The 23,130-nt window shown below is 38.1% G+C and overlaps 1 protein-coding gene across 9 annotated transcripts in view; it reads left to right on the top strand.

Moving 5' to 3' along the window:
* Positions 1-23,130, top strand: part of CYRIB (CYFIP related Rac1 interactor B) — a 95,700-nt gene that overhangs the window by 42,838 nt on the left and 29,732 nt on the right. For 5 of the 9 annotated variants that reach the window (XM_085572576.1, XM_085572575.1, XM_021542356.4 and 2 more), the window contains exon 2: positions 11,372-11,450. The gene's annotated coding sequence lies outside the window, so the exon portion shown is untranslated. Of the gene's footprint in view, positions 1-11,371; positions 11,451-23,091; positions 23,129-23,130 lie in introns of all 9 variants that reach the window. The other 4 variants (XM_085572573.1, XM_021542351.3, XM_021542352.4 and 1 more) reach the window with 1 other exon arrangement.

Raw genomic sequence — 23,130 nt, 5'->3', positions numbered from 1 at the left:
GAGTTTGTGTGCTGAGAAATGATCCTCTTTGCCATTCCCCTGCTCTTGCAGTCACACGTCTCAGAGGAAGTAAAGTCAGTGTTCTGCCTTTGGGCTGGCAGAGTTAGGGCTTATTATGACAAAAAAGTAGGAAGAGCTGCAGTTGGAAGGAGATTGAGAATCACTGCCTTAAGCAGTAGCTTTTATTGTCTAGTAGAAAAGTTATAGCTCTATTTTCTGAAATAAATCTGCTTCAGTGGCTTGGCACTACCCCAATGTACCTTTTTGGAACAGTGATCCTTGACATGAGTGCTGAAGCAGCTCTTTCCCATTCCAGGTGGAGTGCTCGGTGGAAGAAACTAAAAGTATGTAAAATGCTGTAAAATTCCTTATGATAATCAAAATTTTGGTAGTGTGCAAAAGTTTAAGGTAAGGAAGACAGAGAGTTTAATTTCCTACCAAGTGTTGCTCTTGTGGTGCCATGTGTGTGCACAAAGGCAGCATGTGGGGCTCCAGAAACTGCCTCAAATACAAGGTTTCTCAGTGAATTAGTTTTTGTTATTTTTGTATTCCAGTATTAACAGGATGTGATACCTCTTAAGGCAAGGTCTGTGTGCCAGAAGTTACAGGCTTTGTCTCTTCTCTTGTGATATGTTGTATTTGCTGGTTTCAAGCTAGGCTGAGGAAGTGTAGCTGCTCATGCCCTCTGCTATCTGTTAGGAATGTGACACAGAACCAGAGTCAGAGATGCCACCTTTCTGAAATATCATTGTTTCCTTGCCTGGCTCTTGAGAACATCTTTCATGAGCTCATGAACTGCTTAATGACTTCTCTGTCTAGTCATAAGCATGCTGTTCATGATCATGGAGGATAGTCTGGCTGACGAGCAAAACAAAAAGCTCGTTTTTAATTTCCAGGTGTGGTTTCTTCTTCACTTGTTCTATAGACTTGTTATAGACTCTTGTTGTGTGAGAGAGGACAAAATTTGTGCATCTTGTTAATGGTCTGAGCAAAATTTCTTTTGCTCGAAGGCTTCTTCCACAGGAGCAGCTTATTCTGTAAATTAAATACACATACTAAAATGCAAATCGTACATTTATGCTCATTTTTCATCTTAGGAAATTGTCCCATGTAGGTTCAATGTTGTTTTTTAAGAAATGTGTTCTAACTACAGGACATCTTAGGGCATTCCTCTCTGATAATCCAGCAGTAGCCAGTTCATTGGTCTGGAGGAAACTTTTTTCTTCTCAAGCACATTGTTTGACATGTGCATATTTTCTTTTTTTTTTAATTATTTTTGTTATCTTAGGATAATTTGATCAGCAGTTTGGAACACTTGAATGATTTTATAATTAAAAATAGTCTTAATAAAAGATTTTTTTGAACTATAGCATGCATATTTGAAGTGAAGTTACTGTTTATGTCCAGGATTAGACCGGGCTGTCTCAAATGATTAGTTAACTTCTTACTGTCTGTAGGGCCTTAACTTAAAGGCTTAGGAAGCTCAAGTTTTCAGCAGTAAAACAGTAACTTCCATTATTTTTCAGACTGATGGATGAGAGTTTAATAATATCTTTGCTGGATAGGAATGCAGTATCTGATTATTGGAGTCTGTACTGCTTCAGCAACTTCTGTGTGTAATGTGATGTAGCACAGAGATTTTGGAGGTATTCTGCATGTGTGCTTCATGTAGAGTATCCTCACTGAATGCCTGGAGAGTCGCTGAACAGCCTCTTCTACACTTTTGGCTTACATTGCTGCCCATACCAGCAGAATTCAAAGACAACACACCTGGCTAAAGTCCTTCTCTTCTTAGTGTTGAATGTTTGGCCTTATCCTGAAGGAAGGTAAGATAAGATAAGGAACTGAGGTATGTCAGTGTTAATTACCTGGAAGCAAATAGGAAGTCATAGTAAACAGGGATCAAATGCATGTTTCTCTAGTTACTGCAGCAACTGCACTGAGTTTCTGTAGCTGAATGACTCCTCATAAAACATGTTTATACAATAGAAGCAAAGTTAGTAATAGGATATGGGGCTTCTTTAGTTTCTCTGCAGTGATACATTAACTGAAAGTACATCCAAGTGAAACCTTTTCATACTTTCAGATCTAGAAGATCTTAGTCATTGTTGGTGGCTTTGCTTTTAATACTATTTTTGCTGATACTTGTATTTTTAAGAAAATAAAAATTTGCACAAAAATGAGATGGAGGTTGAGAAGGCCAACATCCATTTATAGATTTGAGTGGTATGACAATGAATAAGTTAATATTTGTCTTTTTACTAAATTATTGAAAGCCAGATTATTTTTTATTTAAAGACAAGAATGCTACTGGAAGCCTCTTGTTCATCCAAAGGGGTTTTGCACTGCTCTTTGTGAAGTTAGCCTTCTTTTTGTTAGTGAGCTTTCTTTGGTGCTTATGACAATACCATTAGGCAAAAGAAATTTTTCTAGTTCAGCCACAGTGACAACATATCTTTATTAACAAGATTTATCGTTATGTAAGTCTTCTTACTTCCTCTGTCTTGTTTTTCTCACATTCCAGTATTCAGAGATTGCTGGAAAATGTCTGTTGTTGGAAAGGTCCTTCTGTAAGAGATTTCTGCTATAAGAGCACCCATAAATCACCCAGTTCTTTGGCAGTGTCTTTGCCACATGAGATGTCCCTGATAAATTGTGTGAGTTCATGAATGGCAATACAAATAATTCCATAGTAGGTAATGTTTGTTTTAGCCCACACTGGGTATGGTGACCCTCAAACTAAACATTGTGAAAGTTAACTAGCTTTACTTACTCTGAGACTCCTTCTGAGAGAGATATTGGAGCTTTCTGTAGTTGCACTGAGCGAGGTCAACAAGGCTCAGTCAGTCCTGTTAGAGCAGATGATTTAACTTTTCTGAGTGCTCCTAATTGTGCATGTGTGTAGCCTTCTTTTGTCAGCAGCCAGACGCATATCTGGTGTGCAATTAATTTTTGTATCTGTACTAAATCCAACACACCCTGTAGGCACTGAATCATAGTCCGTGGACAGGTGAGTACTGCAGCACCACGTGATGGATCCAGCTCCTTGCTGGAAGTTACACATCGATGGTGCACGTGCATGCTCTTCCCTTTGTACTCTCTCCAAGCTGGAGCTTGTGCTGGGCTTCCGGCACACAGTTCCTGTCACACTCTTCCCAAAACCACCTTTCTGAGGAGCTCAGGAGCCTCTGCCCTTGTTTGGTTGAACATTAACCTCGTGTGTGGCACTGCCCGTGCTGTGGTTGAACGGTGCAGTGAAGGACCCTGTGGGTTTCTCATGGAGGAGCAGCTCTGCCTGTAGAGCAGCTCTCTTATCACATGGTTTGATGGAGTCCCTGATCCAAATTTGGAGACTAAAAGCCAGGCACAGTAATTTCAAGCCTGGTTACATATACTAGTACAATTTATCCCTGGTTTTCAGTGATACTCTTGAAGTTGGTGGTCCTAGGACTTTTTTCAGGATGCTTGAAGTGCTTGTACTGATGATACTCTTGTTGAATGTACCAGCATGTGCTTGAAATTAGTGGTAATAGGGATGAAGGGAAGCTGGTACCTATGTGTGTTTGTTGTTGGAGTTTTACTTAAATGCACCAACTTTGTGTCTACCAGAATTATGCTGGCCCTGATTCCACAGTTTTGTGTAATGCAGTTCCTTTTCTTCATGTGTATATTTAAGTTGGGTTTTGTGGCTGTATTTCTTCATGGAAAGTGGTTCTTTAGAATTTGTTACTCTTAAGTAAGTCTTTCTAGCCTCAGAAGAGCAAAACAGCTTTGTAGTGTGACACATCTCTAAATAAAAAATTAGTTTTTATTTTTTTTTTTTGAGTTTTTTTTTTTTTTGGTGTTTTGTTATTATTATTGTTTGACTTCTGTTCCAGGGTAAAGTTTGATTTCAAAGCATGAGCTAACTGCCTTGCTGCAATCTCTAGAGCATGTGTGTGAATATTTGAACATTGGAGTCTGTAATTTTGCTTAAGCAGAAAAATGTAAGACTTGTTCTTAAATGCTTCCTTTGTTACTCCAAATACAGGGTAATATAGAAAAAAAATTGTTATGCTCCTGTTTTGACTGAGGTTGTAACTTGCATTGTACATTAAATGTAGGAAAAATGCCTGTGGAGATGATGGCATCTACAAGTATCCTTTGAACAAAGATCTTGTGCTATCTCAGTGCATATTTAAATGAGAGGATGTGAGAGTGAAAGAATGGCTTGAAAATTCATCAGATTTCCTGTGCAGAAATAGGAGTCCAGTTGCCTTTAATGTCTTGGTAGTGGGAAGCGGATGTAAAAGCTGAGAGTCGGCAGACAACCTTCTCAGGGTGAGACTTTCTACTCAAGGTCTCAAACATAAGCTATGCAATTTTTTTTTTAACAAATACTGGATCCTAAAAAGATCATTCAGACTGCTTAAGCTAGGAGCTTAAACTATTTACTCATCAGATAAAGTTAGGTATTGTAAACATCACTAAGAGCTGGAACTAATGCCTGCCTCTCTGTGGACTAGATAACAAGCTTGTCTAAATCCAGCTGATTATAAAATAGCGGGGGGAAAAAAGGATATATTGACCAACTACCCAGAGCAAGGGCTTCGTAGCATCTTTCCTAGGCTGTCTTCTCTCTTCAGAATTTTTAAATTACGGACTTGTTGGCATAGTGATGGGTAGAAGGGACACCTGACTCTATGCTCTATTTAAGGAGTCAGGAATTGATTGTGTGTCTACCTGAGGAGCAGACTCGTGCCTCCCTCCCACCTGAAGCTGGGACACTTTCTAAATAAGAATATGAAGGACACTGAAGCTGGGATGTGTTATGAATAGGGGCTTCAGGTGTGTATCCAGGAAAGACTAAGCACAACAGAGCCTGGTGATAAGGAATTTTTACAGAGTGGGAAAGTCTTTTGTGTTTAGTCTTTGCCTAGGACAGATCTCTGTCTAAGGGAGATCTTAATTAAACTGATCTTGCAGATATGCAGCTTTTATCCTATAATTGCAAGTCTTGAAGAGTTTGTGTCGCTTGCTCCTAACTGTAACAGTTAAAACTCTTAGAAAGCAGAACTGGTCCACTGGCTCTGCTCACATGAGGATCTTACATTGTGCCTCTGTAGGTAGTAAAAGAAATAAGACTGATCTTGCAATCAGTCCACGTGTTAATTCCTGGTTTCTGTAATGTCATTCAGTGCCTTGTTTGGGTGTTGCGTATCCAAGGAGAAAACATACACTATCTGAGATCTGAGGTAAAAAAATTCGTGGTATCTGTACTTGAGAGTGAAGGAATATTCCAGGTTGTGCTTTGTGCCTGTTTCTCTGTATGGCAAAAACGTTTCTGCTCCTGACATTCATTATAAGAATTATCAGACTTTCTGCAAGGACTCTGCACTTCTGACCAAGTTTCTATAAGTTACATGATATGAAATTAATTGTCCTCCTTTGTATTTATCAAGAACATCCTCTCATTAGAAATAGGAAAAGATGAGTACTGTCTCAGTCTGTCTGTACGTACTTGCCCTTTTCACCCTCCTATGGAAACCTGCTCCATTACTAATCTGGAGAACATGTCATCTGTGTCCTTCCTCTTCATCTCTGAGTTGAGTCACTCTAAGGACTTGAGTCACTCTCAGAAGAGTAGTTCAATTTCAAAAGGGAACTGGAGAAAATATTCAACGTGTTATTTCAAGTCTGCCATTAAATAGATTCTTCTCTGCTCACAGTTAAACTTTAATCCTGTCTAATATAAGAGTATTCAAATGATTGGCATATTTGCTGCTTCCACATTTGTCTTTGAAAGAGGCATATGCTTATTGTATGGCTAAATGAAATAAGTATTTAGCAGTTTCAGTTTAGTTGTTTTTTTGCACAAGAGCTGCTTTCTTCTTAATGCTGCATTTGTAGCAAATGCAGATAAAGGTTCCTGAGCTCCAAGAAGCTGGATGAATTAGGGCTTGAAGGTCAGATATAGCCTGGTGGGAGTCAGAACTTCTGCAGTGTGAGCAAAGTCTACTGGAATTGGAGCATACACTATTTCCAGTTGTAATTAATAAATAATAAAACAAAAAGTGACAAGGATAGTCATCTACTAAAATTCAGTCCTTCTGTAATACTTAGTTATTTTGAAAACCTGTATTTTTGAGGGAAGTTGATAAACTGTACCACAGTACTGAGCTTGAAATACCAAGTCCAGTGTTTGAAAGCTCCAAGTCCAGTGTTTGAAAGATGGCACTGACAGGAGAAAGTGTTCGCAATTGGAAATCCTTTGTATGACTTTGGAGTAATTATTGGAGGAAAAGCTGTTCAGTGTACTGTTTGGTAAATTACACTTCAGAGAATACATTATGTTGGGCTGATAATACTTTAAACCTCTGCCAAATGTTTGCTGTGGGACAAGGGAAGGTTATGTATGTCTTCCATTCCTGTCTTTGCAACTCTTAGTTAACTGGATGATCCTAATTTACTGACAAAATTAGCTTCTAGTACATGAATAAATACTAGAGATATATTTTTAACCATAGTTGGTGGTTTTGCAGCTCAAACCTGTAAAGACTAATATGCTTAAGTCCTGTAACTCATGCTGTTCTGATGAATGAAAGAAAAGGAATTCTTTTGGTGTTGAAAATAGTCAGGGTGTTGCTAGAGTGCTCCAGTATTATGTGGAAGCAGGGCTACAGGCTTCTGGAGGCAAGTAGTTTTGACTTTGGCTTGTGTCTTTGCATCAGTTTTATTAACTACATGATGTACAGTTGAAGCTCAAACTATTGAGTTTTAGTGTAATTATTTGATCTTAAACACTTTGTTTCAATTCTGTCCTGGAAATAAAGGAATGACAGCTTACTTTCTCACCTGTGCAGAAGTAAATAACTGGGGTTTTTTGAATAGTTCTCAGAGTACCAATTCTTCAAATCATGGGAGAATTTCCTCTTTCAACCGAAAATTGAAGTTTTGGCAAGATGTGTTCATAAGGGGGGAAAGTAGTCTGTATCATTTTAGTGGGGTATAAAATTCTCAAGTTTTCTTGCTGTGGACCTATTAGTGAATTCTAGTATTTTTGTTTTCCTGTTTTTGTAGGACACTGGTTGTGTTGCTTTCTGCCTCTTTGCATAGCTATTTACTATGAAAGAGTAGCCTGCCAGAAGCTCTGCAGGGGTTATTTTGACTGTGCAATGTGTGTGCTGTCTTAGTCTGACACCAGAATTGTTTGTAAGCTACCATAAACTTTCTAACACTTAGTTATCTTTATGGATCTTTATGGCTTATTTTTTCTTCAGCTCATTTTGTATACTATGCATTTCAGATATTTCTTAGGATGGGCTGCTGTGTCTAGCAGTCTGTTGTGATCTGTGTTAGGGAGGATACATTGCCTTAAATCCATATTACTGTCTCTCCTGTGCTTTCTATGTTTTGGACTAAGCAAAATCAAGCATAGGCAAAGATGATGTGTGCAGTGTGATTTTTAAATGTGATTCATATCTGTACAACAGTGTTAGGTATACAGGCTAGGTGGAGTTACTCCTAAATGGAATTCAGACAAAGCTTTTGAGTTGAAATAGCCTGTATGTTAAGTTGTGAAATCTACATTTTTCTGGGCTTTTGAAGATGCTGTGTAGGTTACCAAAGAAAGAGAAAATGAAATGGCATCTCAGGCCTGCCCAGGATGGTCTCTTCAATAGTGCCCTTGGGATGCCAGTGTGTGACTGGAGCAAGGCAGAGAACTGGAGTGTGGGCAGTTGAAGGTTTGGGTGGAATTCAAGGACAGACTGACCTCTACATCTGTTTCCCTCTGCATCTCAGCCCTGAGTCATTCCTGTTACCTGCTTGTGGAGACATGCAGCCAGCTCTGACACAGGCCTTTTCTGAGCTGTCTTGCTTTAATGGTGGCAAAGACTGCAAAATTATTTAACTTGAAGCTCTGTTTAGACACTGCTGTATCTGACAATAACTGCGTGTTTTGCCGCAGTATTTCAGCAAACTGTCTTGAATGGAGTACCCTGAATCCCTCAGTAAAGCTAACTAAGTCCTGTGTTAGTGGCTTTACCCTTTGCTCCCGAGGACATAGCCATTAATAAATTTCTCAGCTCAAATGAGTGTGAAACTTGGAGGCTTGAGAAGCACTAGCTGTGCTTCTGCCTGTTGAAACATGTACTCTAGGGAAAAGCAAACACTGTGCGATTCACAGAAGGCTTTTTGCATCTTCATGGTTAATAGTTTTCTTGAGCATGAATTTTGTATGGAGAACAAGATTTAATCAGGTGCTGTGCTAATTCTGCCTTCCCCTTAAGTGGCAAAACTAGTGAAGTAAAGGGATGGTCGCTTACATCAAGAGGTGAAGTGTCCCTAATTTAGCAGGAACAAGTAGGTTTATTGTCTTCTTCCTTCTTTTGAATTCGTCATCCTACAAAGCTATGCCAACACAGTGTGTGGAGGGCAGGCAAGGATATCTCCTGGGAATGAGTTTACTCTTTTGTTGTTCACCTGCTATTCTCATTAGCCTGCCAAAGAAACAGTGTTAATTTACTCCACAAAGCTCTATTGAATTAAAAAAAAAAAAGTTTGTGACCAAATCTTGTCTGTAAACTAAGATGGCAGCTAGCTTGATTTTTCTCAGCTCTGCTATTTAGACCATGGATTACAGTTTGGGGATCTGTTATTTAAAAAGAAAAAAAAAAAATCTCTTGACAGGTTTTATTAACTGAATGGGATTTATCTAGATTATATATAAGGAATTGTTGCCTTGAGGGCTGTAGAGATCTTCCAAAGGGGCCACATTATCTGCAGCTTTTTCTGCATATGCTCCCACTTCTGCACCCTGTCCTTTCTGTGTGCAGTGCTGCCCAGTGCTCCTGTGCAGCAGCCTCCTTCCTCTCCAGTTCCTCCTATCACACCAGGCTTAATTCTTTGCCCCATGCTGGCAGATGATGTGCTTCCAGTGCTTTTCTGGATTTTTCCATCATCTCTTCAATCCACTCCCAGGTGAGATTCTCCCATCCAGAATTGCCCCACAGCTATTGCTGCTGGCACTGGCTTCCCTTTTTCACCTGAAGCCAGTCTGCAGGAATGGGTTGTGAGGGAGAAGAAACTACAGTACAGGAAATGCTGAGCAGCCAGGAATTGCAGCAGCACAGGACTGGAGAGGGCAGAAGAGTCTTCAGTGAGCTTAGATATTCCTTTCAGTAAACCAAAATCCTGCTTGTGATTTCAGTGGTTGCAAGGAGATTTAATAATTTGAATTTGTCAACGTGATGCTATGTGTCCTGACAGTGGAACAGCAGAAATATAACAATATTTCTGTTTAATGAAATGATCAATCATGCTTGAAAAAAAATCCATTTTTGGTACTGAGAAAGAAGCTTTTCATACTGCAGTGTAGCAGGGTAGAAGGAAGTGTTTTTGATTGAGTGTATTGAAGGAACTTGTTGAGTTTCTTAAATGGTCACTCAAGCAGCAAGACTTTCAATCCTCTTATGGACTGTAGCAGTGATAGAACTGCTCTTCTCAGCTCTTGCCAAGCAGCATGAATGAAAGGATCTTATGGCTTCCATTCAGTTTATAAGATAATTGTTAACCTATACAGTTGTCTGGCAAGAAGTCCATGAATGAAAGGGACTGAACAGGGTGGTGGAACAATTGTTTAAACAAAGCCTACGCATAAATGGAGTGAATGTGTTTTGGGTGTTTTTTAGATTTCCTCTTCTGCAAGAAAGAGAAATAGTGCTTCTTATAACATTTGTAGGAAAAAAAAAACAAAACACTAACACATTAACTTGACAGGCAGTTGCTTGTCTTAGATACTGCCTTGACACAAATTGGCAAAAGTTATCATTAGTTAAAATTATTTTTCTTTTGTTTTGCTTTTCAACTGTCTGTTGCAATTATTGCTTCAATGTAGCAATAGGATTCCTTGAATAGGAATCCCTGTGAATACGATGCATTGGTTTTATTTGACCATTATATTTGGTCTAGTATCTTAGAGTCCTTGCCTCTTTTTCTCCTAGCTGTGCTCCTCAGGTTGCAAGATTTTCCTTTGCAGAGAGGGCAGGAGGCAATGGGTGGCATCTTTTGATGATAGTTTTCACTGTGACTAAAATCATTCCCCAGCCTCAATACTTTATAATGCTTCCTCTTCCCTCCACCCTTCCCAAGCCGGGACAATTCAGTAATGTTATAGTGTTTGTGATTAGAAATTTAACTGCAAAGCAATGTATTTTTGTTAAATGCCCATTAATCAGGGTTACCTGATGTAAGAGGAACTGCTGATAGCTGATTAAATACAAATTAACACTGAATATTTCACGCCTCTTCAGCTGGATTTGAAATGACATGACAGGGATTTTATATTTCTAAACCAAATTTGTGCTAAAAACAGACGTGTTACAGAATATGCTTGACTTTGCTTTAAGAAACAGAAAGAGAATTGGAGGACAAAATGGGAAGATCACTCTTTAAAAGAAACTTTGAGATGTGAGATACTAAAAAGAAGGATTCTGGTGCCAAGAATACCTGAAGCAGGAGCAGCAGTGGTTTTACTGGAGACAGTTAAAGTGACAACACTCAAGTATTTAAATTAGCTGAAATCCTTGAAAGAGAAGCAACCTACAAAACCCCAAAGGGAAAAGACTTATGAACCTTTCACCACAACAGAAAGGTACCAGTTCTGGGGAGTTCATCATCCAGTTACTGTACTAAAAAGGGTAGGCTGCTTGCTATATAAATATACTCTAAGTGAGGAGAAATACCCTCCAAGTGCTTGCAATGGAATCTCAGTGCTGCAATGGAATCTCATTTCCATAGGAAATACTGTTTTGTCTGAGCATACAGATACTGGTTTTTCTAAACCAGAAACTTAGCTTTGAAGCAGAAAATCCTAGTAATCCTAGAGTAGTTCAGGTAGGTAAAAACTCTGACTGGTGGCATTTTCTTTAACTGATGAAAACTGTAGCAATGAAGTACTTTTCCCTGTGTGCAGTATATGTGGCACTGTAAATAAAGCTTGAACTGAGACCTACTTTTTTCTGCTGCAATTATGTGTAACTCGGCTCCGTAATGCAGAGATGTAATGCTCTATTTTTTGTGCTGTAACTATATGTAACTTAACTCGGTAATGCTGAGATGCAATGCTCTATTTCTGATGCTTGTGATCATGGCTAGCTAATAGCCTTACTGATTCACAGAAGAGTTTGGAAGGATGCTTCTCTGTTCGATTGTAATGTCACTTCCATAAAATCACGGAGTGTTTTTGAAATCAGCATGTCTCATTTGCATTCCTAAAGGATTATGTAGGTTCCTTGGCACTGCAGGATTAACTTTGATTTACCCCTGGCACTGGTTTATGTGATTGAAATACCATGTATTGTTTATGTTTAATGGGGTTCTGTTCTTTCAGATTGTGAGGACGAGCTGCTGCATCAATAATCTGAAGAAGGGAGTTCTCTGTTAAGACTGCAAGAAGATACTACTAACTGGTAAACACTTGGGTTTCTTTGTTTGTAGAATATTTCTTTGTTTTCCATAATATTTTAGGCCAAGGAGTACAAAGTATTTTGATCTGTTGAAACAAGTAGTTCATGCAATATTTTTTCTTTCTAACTGTCTGTAACTTACCAGACAAAAGACTCAGTAGCAGTGGATAGCATGTGGGTATTTAAATTGGAATACAAATTGATTAAATTCCTGCTCTCTCAATAGAAGAAAAAAAAGACTGTTTTTATTTTCTTGTAATGACATGTTAGATATAGTCTGTTTGCCTTTTTAGCTGAGACAAATACAATGTGTCTGTACTGTGTTCTATATAAATACTATTTGAAGTGTGATAGTGCAAACAGTGAAACTTCAAATATAGTGCTTCAGAGTCTGGAGAGAGAAAAGAGGAAGCCTTAACAGAAGTCCAGATGCTTTGGAAGATGCCATTAATATGCTTGTAATTATTCAGTGGGTGTTTCTTGAGGCCTAATGTTCACTGAGAATGTATGATAATAAAACTAAGGATATCTCTTGTGATTCCCAGACACACCAAGTCATATGCAGGCTGCTTGTAGGTACAGAACAGTAATAGAATCATCAGTGAAGAGCTATGAGCACTTGATAACAGTGTGCCAACCCTTAAGTTAAGAAGATGTTAAGCTACAGTATTACACAGCAATCACAAGGAAACCTGAGAATTTAGGACATTTGGATATGTCCTTGACATAGGTAAATCATATGCACATTGCTGGTGGGTACCAGAGTTACAGCTCACTTCTCAAATGCTTAATGTTGTAGATGAAATAGCAGTTTTCCTCTGCAATTATACCTTACTATACTTCTTCCATAAAGCTTGGATCTCACCTTTCTGTTTACTGCTGCCACTTGAGCTGCAGGGCTCATTAAACTTGTGTCAAGAGAACGTTCTTTGCCCAAATGGGGTGGTGTGGCTGGGTTGAAGGACAAACATGGAAAGAAGCACATCCTAGCCAATAAGAAAACATTAAACTTTCATGACTTAAGTATTTACAGATGCTTTATTAAACTTCATTTGCCAGTTAATTTGCCTAAATTTTATAAGCAGTCAAGGATAACTTTATGAAGTTCTTTTGTGTAGTAGTTGCAGAGAATATTAAAACGCTTGGTTTGGTTTTTCTGCCAAACCTAGATTAATGATAGGAAAGTTTTGAAAGCTTATAGTAGTCAGCAATGTGCATCTGTCAGAATGACATAGAAAAAACAAAGTTTGACTTTTTTAGTCTTTTAATATAAAGATGACTTTCATAGTACAGCTATTTCTGAGTGATAATTTCAAGAGTTCTGTTGCCTGTAAAATTGCAGTTCCTGAAGCTAAAATACATATGAGACTCATTCCTAAATACTGGGTTTGAAAGTGTATGACCTTCAGCTTACAGGAGAAAAAACCTCTGGCATGTAGTGTGCCACTGTTTGAGGTACCAAAGCACTGTACTGCCAATATAAGTTTTGAACCACGTTATCATTATCTGATAAATTTGGCTTATTCCGATTGTGTATGATGTGAATAAGTAATTTGTGTCTTTCACTAAATTTGGGTGCATAGCTTGCCCTGTACAGAAGACGAAAAAGTTCATTAGTCTAGAATTGAAGTCTTCTTTTTCCCTACTTTGGCTTCCTTTTCCAGCCCATCATCTCCCGATCTCTCTCGGACAGAGAAGTTTAACAGGATGGTCATGCTGAGTGAAAATGGGTAGTTCTATGAAGTAGTTCTTTGTGTGCAGCTGTGGTAAAGTATTTGTCTTAATTCAGTATTTCTTTTAGGATCAGTAAGTCTTTTTTAGTTTGGGGTAGTGCTGCATAAACTTGGTTTCACTGTTTCCAGCAGTAACTTTGCTTTGGGAAGACAGGAGCTAAGAGCTTGCTGAGCTCTACTGTGTTTTAGACCTGACCCAGGTTCTCAGCATAGGCTCCCAGCTCTGGGACTGTGCTGAAAAGACAGTGTGACACGTGGGTGCTGCATCCCTTGGGGCAGAGCATGTCTGTGTCTGAGTCTTGCATGACTGGTGCCAAGATAAAGATTCTAACTCAGCTGGTCCTTGATGTGGTACAGACTAACCCAAATGGTTGCAGAATGTGCATGCCCATCTTATCCAGGTGGTGTTTCTTTTGCTTATGATGTTTCAACTGTCCATTAGCACAGGCACTGAAGGATGAGTAGCATTTCAGTGATTGCCCTATTTTTCTTGTATTAGCTGTTCTTTTTCATTATGCTAACTTAACTTGTATGGAATTATTTTTCCATAGTATCAGTTGTTCTGAAAAAGATCTTGATAATTGTCTTCTGCTTTCACATATAATCTCTGATAATTATTCACTCTCATTTTAGTGTTATCTCTTACGTGCAGCTTGAACTTGTCTGCATGCTTGAAGATTTAAAAATCCTTCCATGCAATTTAGAATTGTTCCCCTGTAGTGATGATGGGGAGATGTTTTGAACAAACTGATTAGCATGTTGTGAAGTCTGTGTTCTAGTACTGATATTGCACTGGTATTGTGGGTGGATTAACAGGTTTTGCATTTATTCTAATTTTAATAAATATGAAAACACCTTCAGTATTACATTTACAAAGTGAAAGCAAATGCATACCTGCCATTTTCTTATTAATTTTGAGAACTCTTTGTTGTGGCTTGTATAGCCTTTATGAAAGTAACATTTGTCTGGCTGACACATCTTTAAATGTTTTGCTTCCTCTTGTGAAGAATCTGTAAAACTTCTCCAGTAACAATGTGAGTCTTTTTGTGCAAATCCCTTAATACGTGTTAAACCTAAAAAGAGCAGGAAAATTTGTTGTCTCCATACCCATGTGCCTAAAAAAGGTTTGAAGTGAAGGGTCTCATACAGAAGAGATACTGTATTTGAGTAAGGCCCTATTCCATGTGTTTACAGAATTCTGTTTGATTTTGACTGGTGGGAAAGTTTGTATGAAGTCAAACATGCTGCAAGAAATATAAAGCTAGGTTCTGTTTTATTTTGCTCAGTGCTAAATGTTTCCTCTATTAAACAAGAAAATAGATTTTATAACTGTGTAGCTTTTAATGGCTGCTTTCAGAAGGGTTGGTTTGTTTGTTTGAGGAAACCTCTGTAACCAACACAGAAATTGGTGACATTACAAATACTACTTAAAGCTTTCAGTGCAAAGCCCACCAGATACCAACAGCAGGGTAGTGTGGGAATATCAGTGTAAAAGAATGATCTGCCACAGTGATGTTATAGAATGTAAATATGTTAAGAAAAATCACCTAACAACTGAAACCACTTGTACTTCCCATTTGTGCCACAAGTTAAAAACAATCTTCTTTGATAATGTTGCTCTGAATATATTGTAGGTTTGTCTGTAAATTCAGCAGAGCCTCTTGAATTGATTTCTCATTCATGTGAAAGTGGATTTGTGTAAATGGCTCTTAGTACATGGAGGCTAAGTACTTGTTGTGATTTTGACACTCAAGATAATGTAGTAGAAATTCTGATCATGATACTGATAATTCTACCAGCATGCATTTATTTTGCATTAATGGTGGTGTCTAAAGGAAAAAAGAGGAACAGCTGACCTGTTTTAGGCTAAACTGAGCTGTCTTGTACTTATTTCCTGTATTTTGTCTTGGGGCTTGTTTAATGTGCCTCACTGCAATAACACAGGAATAGATTGAGGTGTTGGAAGCTTTTATGCAATGCTGTGTTCTTTAAAGTTTAATAGTATGTATTATCAATGTAAATAATCTGCCTATGGTGAGGAAACATAATGTGGTATCCTTTTTCCCCACAGTAGATGTAAAATAAGTTAAACCCTGAATGAAGATCATAGTAATCTCCAAATGATCAGTGACAAGATTTTTTTACTGTAATCAAGTGGAATTCAGTGTCAAGCTCTTCCAAAATATCTTTCATTTACATGTAGTAGTCCTACTGCAACAGTTAATAGAGTAGTTTAAAAATAAGTGAATTTGGTTTAAAGGCTAATTTAGTAAACTGTGCTCTGCTGGAGACTTCAGCCATGCTGATTTGTTTATGAAGGTAAAGCTGCTATTTTTCTTTACCTGTAAATAAATTTCAGGACAACATGAATTGTTTAATTCTGTTTGTCCAATGAGCCTTCAAATCAAAGGCATTAATATAAGGGTTGTTTTGACTTTTTGAAAAGCCACTTTTAAACATGGCAGCAAAATATGTAAACTTTTCTCATCAGAAGGACGTTTGACCTGAAAAGCTGTGCTTGTTGGGACAGGTGACTGGAGGTTCATATTCAGTTTTATGTGGTCTGTTATATTAGGTTAATGTCAGATGTTGCTTATTTCACTTCCTGACTTAGAGAAGAACTCTAAAATACTTGTTAAAGGAGAATTCTAGGTTTTGGGGAGGGAAAGTTGTTGGGTTTTTTTTTTAACTCTTTAGGCACTTGAACTATAGACATACAGTCCTCTAGTTCTTTTTAAAGTTCAGTTTACTGCTTGACTACATAACTGCAGTTTTATTATTTAGGATCATAGAATGTCTCAAGGTGGAAAGGATCCACACACATCTTAAAGGTCAGCTCTCTGCTCCTTGCAGGACTCCCTATCATTGAATCATATGACTTAAGAGGGTTGTCCAGATGCTTCTTGAGCTCTGTCAGGTTTGGTGCCATGACCACATCCCTGAGGAGCCTGTTCCAGTGACCAGACACCCCCTCAGTGAAGAAGCTTTCCTTAATGTCCCATCTGAACTTCCTCTGATGCAGCTTGCCTCCCTTTAGGTGATCATGGAATTAATTTGAGAAATTATTGAAAAGAAATAGTGTGCAGCTGTTGAGACTCAATGCCATTAAATTACAATGCCGGAATTAAGACCTTGTTGTATAGCTCCTGGTTTTTTGGTCTGCTTTCCTGCCTCTTGGACAAATCTGTTGAATACACACAACAGTTCCTAGGAGCTGATTTGTTACCCTGTATTCTGTAATTTCCATATCACATGCTACCCAATAAACATTTGAGACCCCAGGTTAAAATATCATGGTTAGAGTGTTCCTTTCTGGACAGCTAATGATTGATAGAATTACTTTTAGCATTCTAATCATCCATGTGTTTACTAGAATAATTTCAAAACTGTGTTACTGCAATGTAAAACTGATTGGAAAAGCTTTTTCATACCCTGCCCTCTTCTATTTTTTAATTGCAGCTGCAACCGTTATTGCAAATATTTGTGTAGGTGGAGCTCACCAAGCTCCTGGACAAGCTGGAGGCACTTTCAAGAGTCTGTGTTCTGTGACAGTTCCTCTGCCAGGAGCAGAGCTGTTCTGTCCTCCGTGACAGAAACTACTGCTTGTCCCAAGTCTCTCATGGAGTCACCCTTTGGAAAGTCCTGCCTCTTTTGTGGATGAGTTACAACTGGAAGGAGCTGCCTCTGCTGAGATTTGCTTAGTGGGGCAGCCCTGGGGAGCCTGGGGGAAGGACTTAAGTGAACTGTTTGACTGTCACCTAGAAACTGCTCAGCCCTGAGCCTGGTATCCATAGGAAGGGCTTTTCAGGCTTTTAAAAATCTAAACTGTGTTCTTAGCAATCTGAAATAAACAAATGCATTGTCTCTGAGCAGCAGAGATGCTGTGTGGGAAACTTCCATAGTTGTAGCATAATCAGCTTAGGTCTAAGTTAATCTTTTGAGTTTTACTTATCAGAGGGGTAGGGCTTCAGCTCTCAAATTTTGATACTGTTGATGAACAGTTGATGGTTAGAACTCACTAAAAACTGTAAAAAGATATTTTAGGTGGTAAGTGACTAACTCTTCTGTGTCTGGGGTTTTTCTCGAGGAAAGTGTTTGGGGTTGGTTTGTTTGTTTTTGTTTTTTACCCTGAGAGTAGAAATCTAGATTATAAGGAATAAGGACTCCTCTGTTCAAGCATTAGGGAATAGGGCTGTGGGTCTTGGCATTGCCTAGAGCTGCTCCTACACCACTAATAATGTGAATGGGAAAGCCCTGCTGACCTTTCCTTGTCTTACTGTTTGTGTTGTGCAAGTGGATGAACACTGCTGCAAACTTCCTGGGACAGGACATGGTTTCATTTCTGTTTTGATGATATTGAGCCAGAACTTTCTGTTAAAATCTGTCATATCCTAATAAATTATATCATCTGTATATCTTAGATAAATAAGCTGTTGAATCACTTGGGTGGTACTCAGGAACACTTCACAACTGGGTGTTAACAGCATAAAAACAAAGGAAGTATCTACTGTGGCAAAGCAGAGATGCCAGATAGTCCTGGGGAAGTTAAACATGCAGTGGAGAGCAAATGCCAATGGCATTTAAAGGTGTAGGAATGATATGCCATGTCTCTTCCTACCTTAGGAATATTTCAGTAATTTTTTTGAGGAGTGAAAGCCTGAATTCTAGAAAGTTCTTAAAAATTCTGCTACTAAATCACTTCAAGGTTTGGATTTATGAAAGTTCAAAAGAAATACAGGAGATAATGTTACCAAAAGTAAAAAGTTCAGTTGTTTGAGTAATTGACTATTAGACACAGGGCTTGCTTTAATAATTCTTGCAGACTTTTAAATTTTTTTTTTTTTTTGGTGGTAAAACTGAAGCTGTATCGCTTGGACTAAAGTACCATAGCTCTACCCACTACTCTACTACCAAAAAAAGCAACCAAACACAAAAACACAACTCCAAATTAAACAGCTAAAGAAGTCCCATCTCTGCTTTACTAAAATTCCTTATTTGTCTTCTTGTTATGTATTTTTCTCAACTTATTTCTGTAAGTGAAAAAGCTTATTTGGCAATAAGTTAAATATCTGGCAATATTTAACTTTTGATCTGATTAAAAAATCCCTTGTAGTTGATGTTTGACTTGCAGGGTTTTTTTTTCTGTGTAGAGATTTGAGATGCAAAAATGAAGATTATGATAGTTTATTTTACTGTAAGCCAAAGTAATTGTTTGTTTTGGAAACAAACCATTATGCATAAGTGGATGAAAATATAAATTTTCATGCTGCATACTGGTTTTATGTGAATATCCTCTTCTGCCATACAAGCTTCTCAAGTATCTTTTAGTTTTTCCTTTTTTTTAAATTTTCTGAAGTTGTTCAGAGGAGTGTATGTATAAAACCTTTTGTCCCTCCTATTGGTCTACAATGCAGCATCTAAACTTTTCCGAAAGCTTTCAAGGAATCTTTTGGGTTGGAACAGGCATGCAAGATCAAGTCCAACTGCCAAGTCCACAACAATATAATGTGATACATTAACTACAAAAAGTGTTGGGGAAAAAAAAACCCCTTGAAATTAAGTTCATATGAATTGAAGCTGCTATGCAACAGTAACAGCTTAGAAATAATGTATCCTATGAAAGTATAATAGTTAGGGAAAATGAAATAAGCTTGAAAAATTATAATGGAGCAGACCCTCTGATACATTCACAGTCCCTTTCTATCATTAAATTACAAATTTAAAACATGAGTTTCAATTACAAATTTAAAACATGAGTTTCAGTGTAGCAAGTAATAGTAGGTACTGTGGCAGCATTGAGAAATTACACAGGATAGGGAAAGATTTAATATAACATGTGGGCTTCTAAGATGCAATTTTGCCTCACCAAGATAAATGAAAATGAATGGAGAAGAAAGGTTTGAGCTGGTGCTTTACAATCAGAAGTCAAAAAAGTGGTTTTATAGCAAGCAACCAGTACATTTGCTCTTCGTGAAGAACTGAGGTCACTTTGCAGTAGTGGTAGCCTGCTTTGCTAATCTTAGTGTCATATACAATTGCCATACACATATAGAAGAATCTTTGTCTGCAATCACCAATGTTAAACACCAGAGTTCACATGCATTTAGCATTGAACCATGGGTTCATCTGCAGATGTCCTGAAATTCTCTTTGAAACATGATCTTAGTAATGAATTACTTTTTATAGCTTAGACATCTGTTATTGTTACTGAAGTAAAAATCAAAATTTATTACTAAACATTTCTGAGTTTTCTCATTTTATTGCCCACAAGATGTGGGATGTATTTGACTTGCGGTTCTGTTTTGGACTGGGCTTGGTTTTTATGTTTTAATGTGTGCTTCTAAGGGTAACAGGTTTTCTAGAGCTGTTTCCACAAACTTTATTTCAAGTCTGAAACTGAACCAAGAGAGCAGGAACATCTAAAAATTGCCAGGGCAGGTAGTCTTTGAGCTAGATCCTGTTTTTTTCTGTATCCAAGGGCCATTAAAATGAACGAACTGAGAACATTTGTGCCATAGTCCACAGCTGGTTCACATGGATTTCAGTTTGGTGGTACTTACCAAGAGGAGTCTGGTGCAAGCTTGAACTGCAAACTAAGAAACTGCAAACTAAGAATTGAAACATTTACTCTGTCAAAGTAGCAGTCTATTGTGTTTTGAAAACAGCTTTAGTCTGGCTGCCCAGTATTTCATGTAGAGTACATTAATCCCATGCATGCTTTTGCTAGTAAGTGTTGTAAGCTTTCTGAAGTTAATACTTTCTGAAGCTCCCTGATGAGCTGAGATACCAGTTGAGTAGACAGAAAGTAATTTAGATTCTTGGTGCAAAGCTGTTGATTATTATTTCTTACCACTCAGTGTTTTCAGAACCTGAGTGCTGGAAAGCCTGAGAAATCATCATTCTTGTAGCAAATCATGACTGACAGCCACTGACAAGTCTGTGTCTGAGTGTAGAGGCTCCTTAGTCCAGCCAGAGCTGGGCAGAAGGCAGTGGTTTCATACTGGAAGTTAATGGTTCGCTGTTCGCATGTGAAATCTCTTCATGTATTGCTGAGTTAAGCAGCATCAGTTCAATATGAGGTGGATGCCCAAAGCACAGGGCTTACTCAGTGGTTATCTTGTTTTCATTGAGTTTTTTTTCTCCATTGTGAATGATGAAACTACATCATTGATGAAAGTTTATTTACTGCATCTTTTTTATCCAGGTACCATTTGACTTGTCAGCTACAGGCTTTTGCTCTGACAAACGGAATGATGCTTGGTTTTGTTTCTGTTGTGTTACATTTTAGATGAGTCTCTGTCCCTCTCTGATGACTCTGGACGGTCTTCCATTTTGGTTCTTCAACTGTTGTGACAGTTCTTTGAATTTCTGTTGTAGTTGGCCTGAGATATTGGCATATGCTTTGGCCTATTTGTGCTGTGGTGAAGTTAGGCTGCAGTTCAAGGGAAGGAGTTGTGTGTGTAAATGAGATCCCTGAGATAGAATGCATTAATCTTTCTGCTGTTTGACTCCATAAGCTGTTACCTATTGAGCAAAGTTAATTTTCTTGCCCAGAATTTTTTTCTCTGTAATGTAACATTAAATATTTTACTACCTCAGAATCACAAGGAATTGAAAAATGCTGGGTCTGAATTATTTAATTTTCACTACCTATTAAGTTGTATAGTTTACATGTCTCATTTTGTGCCTATTTGTGGTATTTCTATAATAATCTGCAGATCTAAACCTTGAGGAGAAGTGAGAAGGAAGCTCAGAGGTTTTGCAAATCCTCTATCCCAGCATGAAAACCCAGTTCATGTTGAGCCTTCAAGAGTTCTTCATTTAGAAACTCTTTAGTCTAAATTAAGGTGCATCCAAAGTGCAGACATTAATTCTGTAAAGAATCCATTCTACCAATCATTTCACATCTGTATTTTTAATGCGTCTTTGCTGGTGTTTCTCCCTGACTAGAGATCAAGTCAATTTCCTACCCATTTAGGCAGTGCTGTACTATATTGCTCAGTGCTAACCTCTAAATATAAAGTACTGTGATGTGAAATCACACTATGCAAAAAAATCAAATACCTATTAGCTTGCCAGTATAAACCAAGCAACAGCATCAGTGGTGCTCAGTGTGAGCTGTTTTGCACAAAGGCTTGTTCATAGGTACTGAAAGACAGGAAACCAGTTAATGGATTCCTGTGCTAACATCCCATTGCCTGTTATTGATGATAGTCCAACTGACCTGTAATTCTCAGCTTTCCTGGCTGCTTCCCTTTTCCCTTATGCCTTTACTATTCTCCTCCTGCCTTCATTACCACAGGAGTCCTAGAAGGCTTTGTTAATTATTAACTTCCACTCATTCATTGAAGCCTTCAGGACAAGGCACCTGAGCATCAGCACGTTGTTCTTGCAGGTGGTAAGTGCTTATGTCTCTGTGTGTGCAGCATTGTGTCCAGAAAGATGGAAAGACCTGACCTCATTTTTTTTCCCTAATAATTCTATCACTTGGAAATAAGTGTATTTCTGTAGAGATGAATTAGTACCATTAGAGGAGTTTTTTTTTCCAAAGTCCCTAAGCTAGCTGCTACAGTTGGCTTTTTTTCCTTTTTCAAATTTATTTCTATAGTCTGCTCATTCTAATGAATTTAAAATTCTTGTTTTTGTTTATAGCTCAGTCCTATCTGACTTTTCTTTCACTCTTTGTCAGAAAATTAGCTTATTACAGTAGTGTTGGGTGACACTTTGGTTTCAGTTTCTCTTTGCAATGCCAGTTGTGTTCAGCCCTGACCTGCAGGGGACTAGCAATTTCCAGAGTTTTATTTCTGTTGAGCTGTCTCAAAGCACAAATTGAGCAGGCTGAAGTCATGAGAAGAAAAAAAAAAACATATTTAAAATATGCCTAATGAGAGTGGGTGCATTTTAGGGAGTTGCAGCAGCTCCTACAAAGACAGTGCTGTTAATCATGTTTTTGTCCTGAAGTACTGGCTGTTGCTTATTTCTGAGAAAGTAAGGGGAAGCTGAAGTCAATAGGCAAAGGCAAAAGCAGCTGTTACCCATACTCAAGTACTCAAGTCTGGTCAAGGGGAAAATTTCTTTGAGAGAGATGCATGCAGTGGAAATAATGGAGAGTTAAATTTCTACAGTTGTGTTTTTGCTTATGTTCAGTTCTCTGGGTTGTGAAGAGTCATTCTCACTGTGGTCTTCACTCTGCTTCTTGCCTGTGCTGCTGTATATCTGCAGAGCGTTCTCTGGCTAATGTTATACTGTATTTTCCTGTGAAGCTTTGAGTTGCTGTAATACTCCATATCTTCTCCTTTAAACTGTACTATTAACATAACTATTTCACCATGTTAGGATGGTGGTAATGATGTGTGCAGCACACTGAGGCTGTCCAAGAACACTAGTTTTCTTTGTTAAGCAAATGATTTTCAGTGGTGACTTGCAAGTGCCTTCTCTGGAGGTCAGCATGCAAGCCTTTAATTTTTTCAAGTGCACATTTGTGTGGTTGGATTAGAATCTTGTGTGATTTTCTTGTTAAAGCAATGTGAAATGCGAGTAGAACAGTTTGCCACTGGTATTTTATTGCAGCTTTGACTCTTTAGTTATTAAATTTATTTTGGAATTTGTGTGTTTATGCATTGTCTAATATGGCAGCATTTTTCTCTGGAAGCACACTCATTGTCAAATAATGGCATTCCTTGTTTATTTGTATGCCTAGAGATAAAACACAGTTCTGAATTACATTTTCTTGGCATAGTTTTTAAAAGTCCCAGTGGTGATGGATCCAGTACTATGTTTATCAAGTACATACGCAAGAACATGTCTTGAACAGATGTGTGTTTGCTTTTCCAAGGTCACATTGCATCGCATTTAAGACTTTTAGTGTAAAAAAAATTAATTTCCATAATCTCTTTTTTCTTTTAAAACAGACTGGGGGCCAAGAACAGAGTGCAGCACTGGCTGTAGGT

Source organism: Lonchura striata, chromosome 2 (assembly GCF_050655825.1).
Source record: "Lonchura striata isolate lonStrDom1 chromosome 2, ASM5065582v1, whole genome shotgun sequence".
NCBI classification, from domain to species: Eukaryota; Metazoa; Chordata; class Aves; order Passeriformes; family Estrildidae; genus Lonchura; species Lonchura striata.
This window is presented reverse-complemented; position numbering and strand designations above follow the sequence as displayed.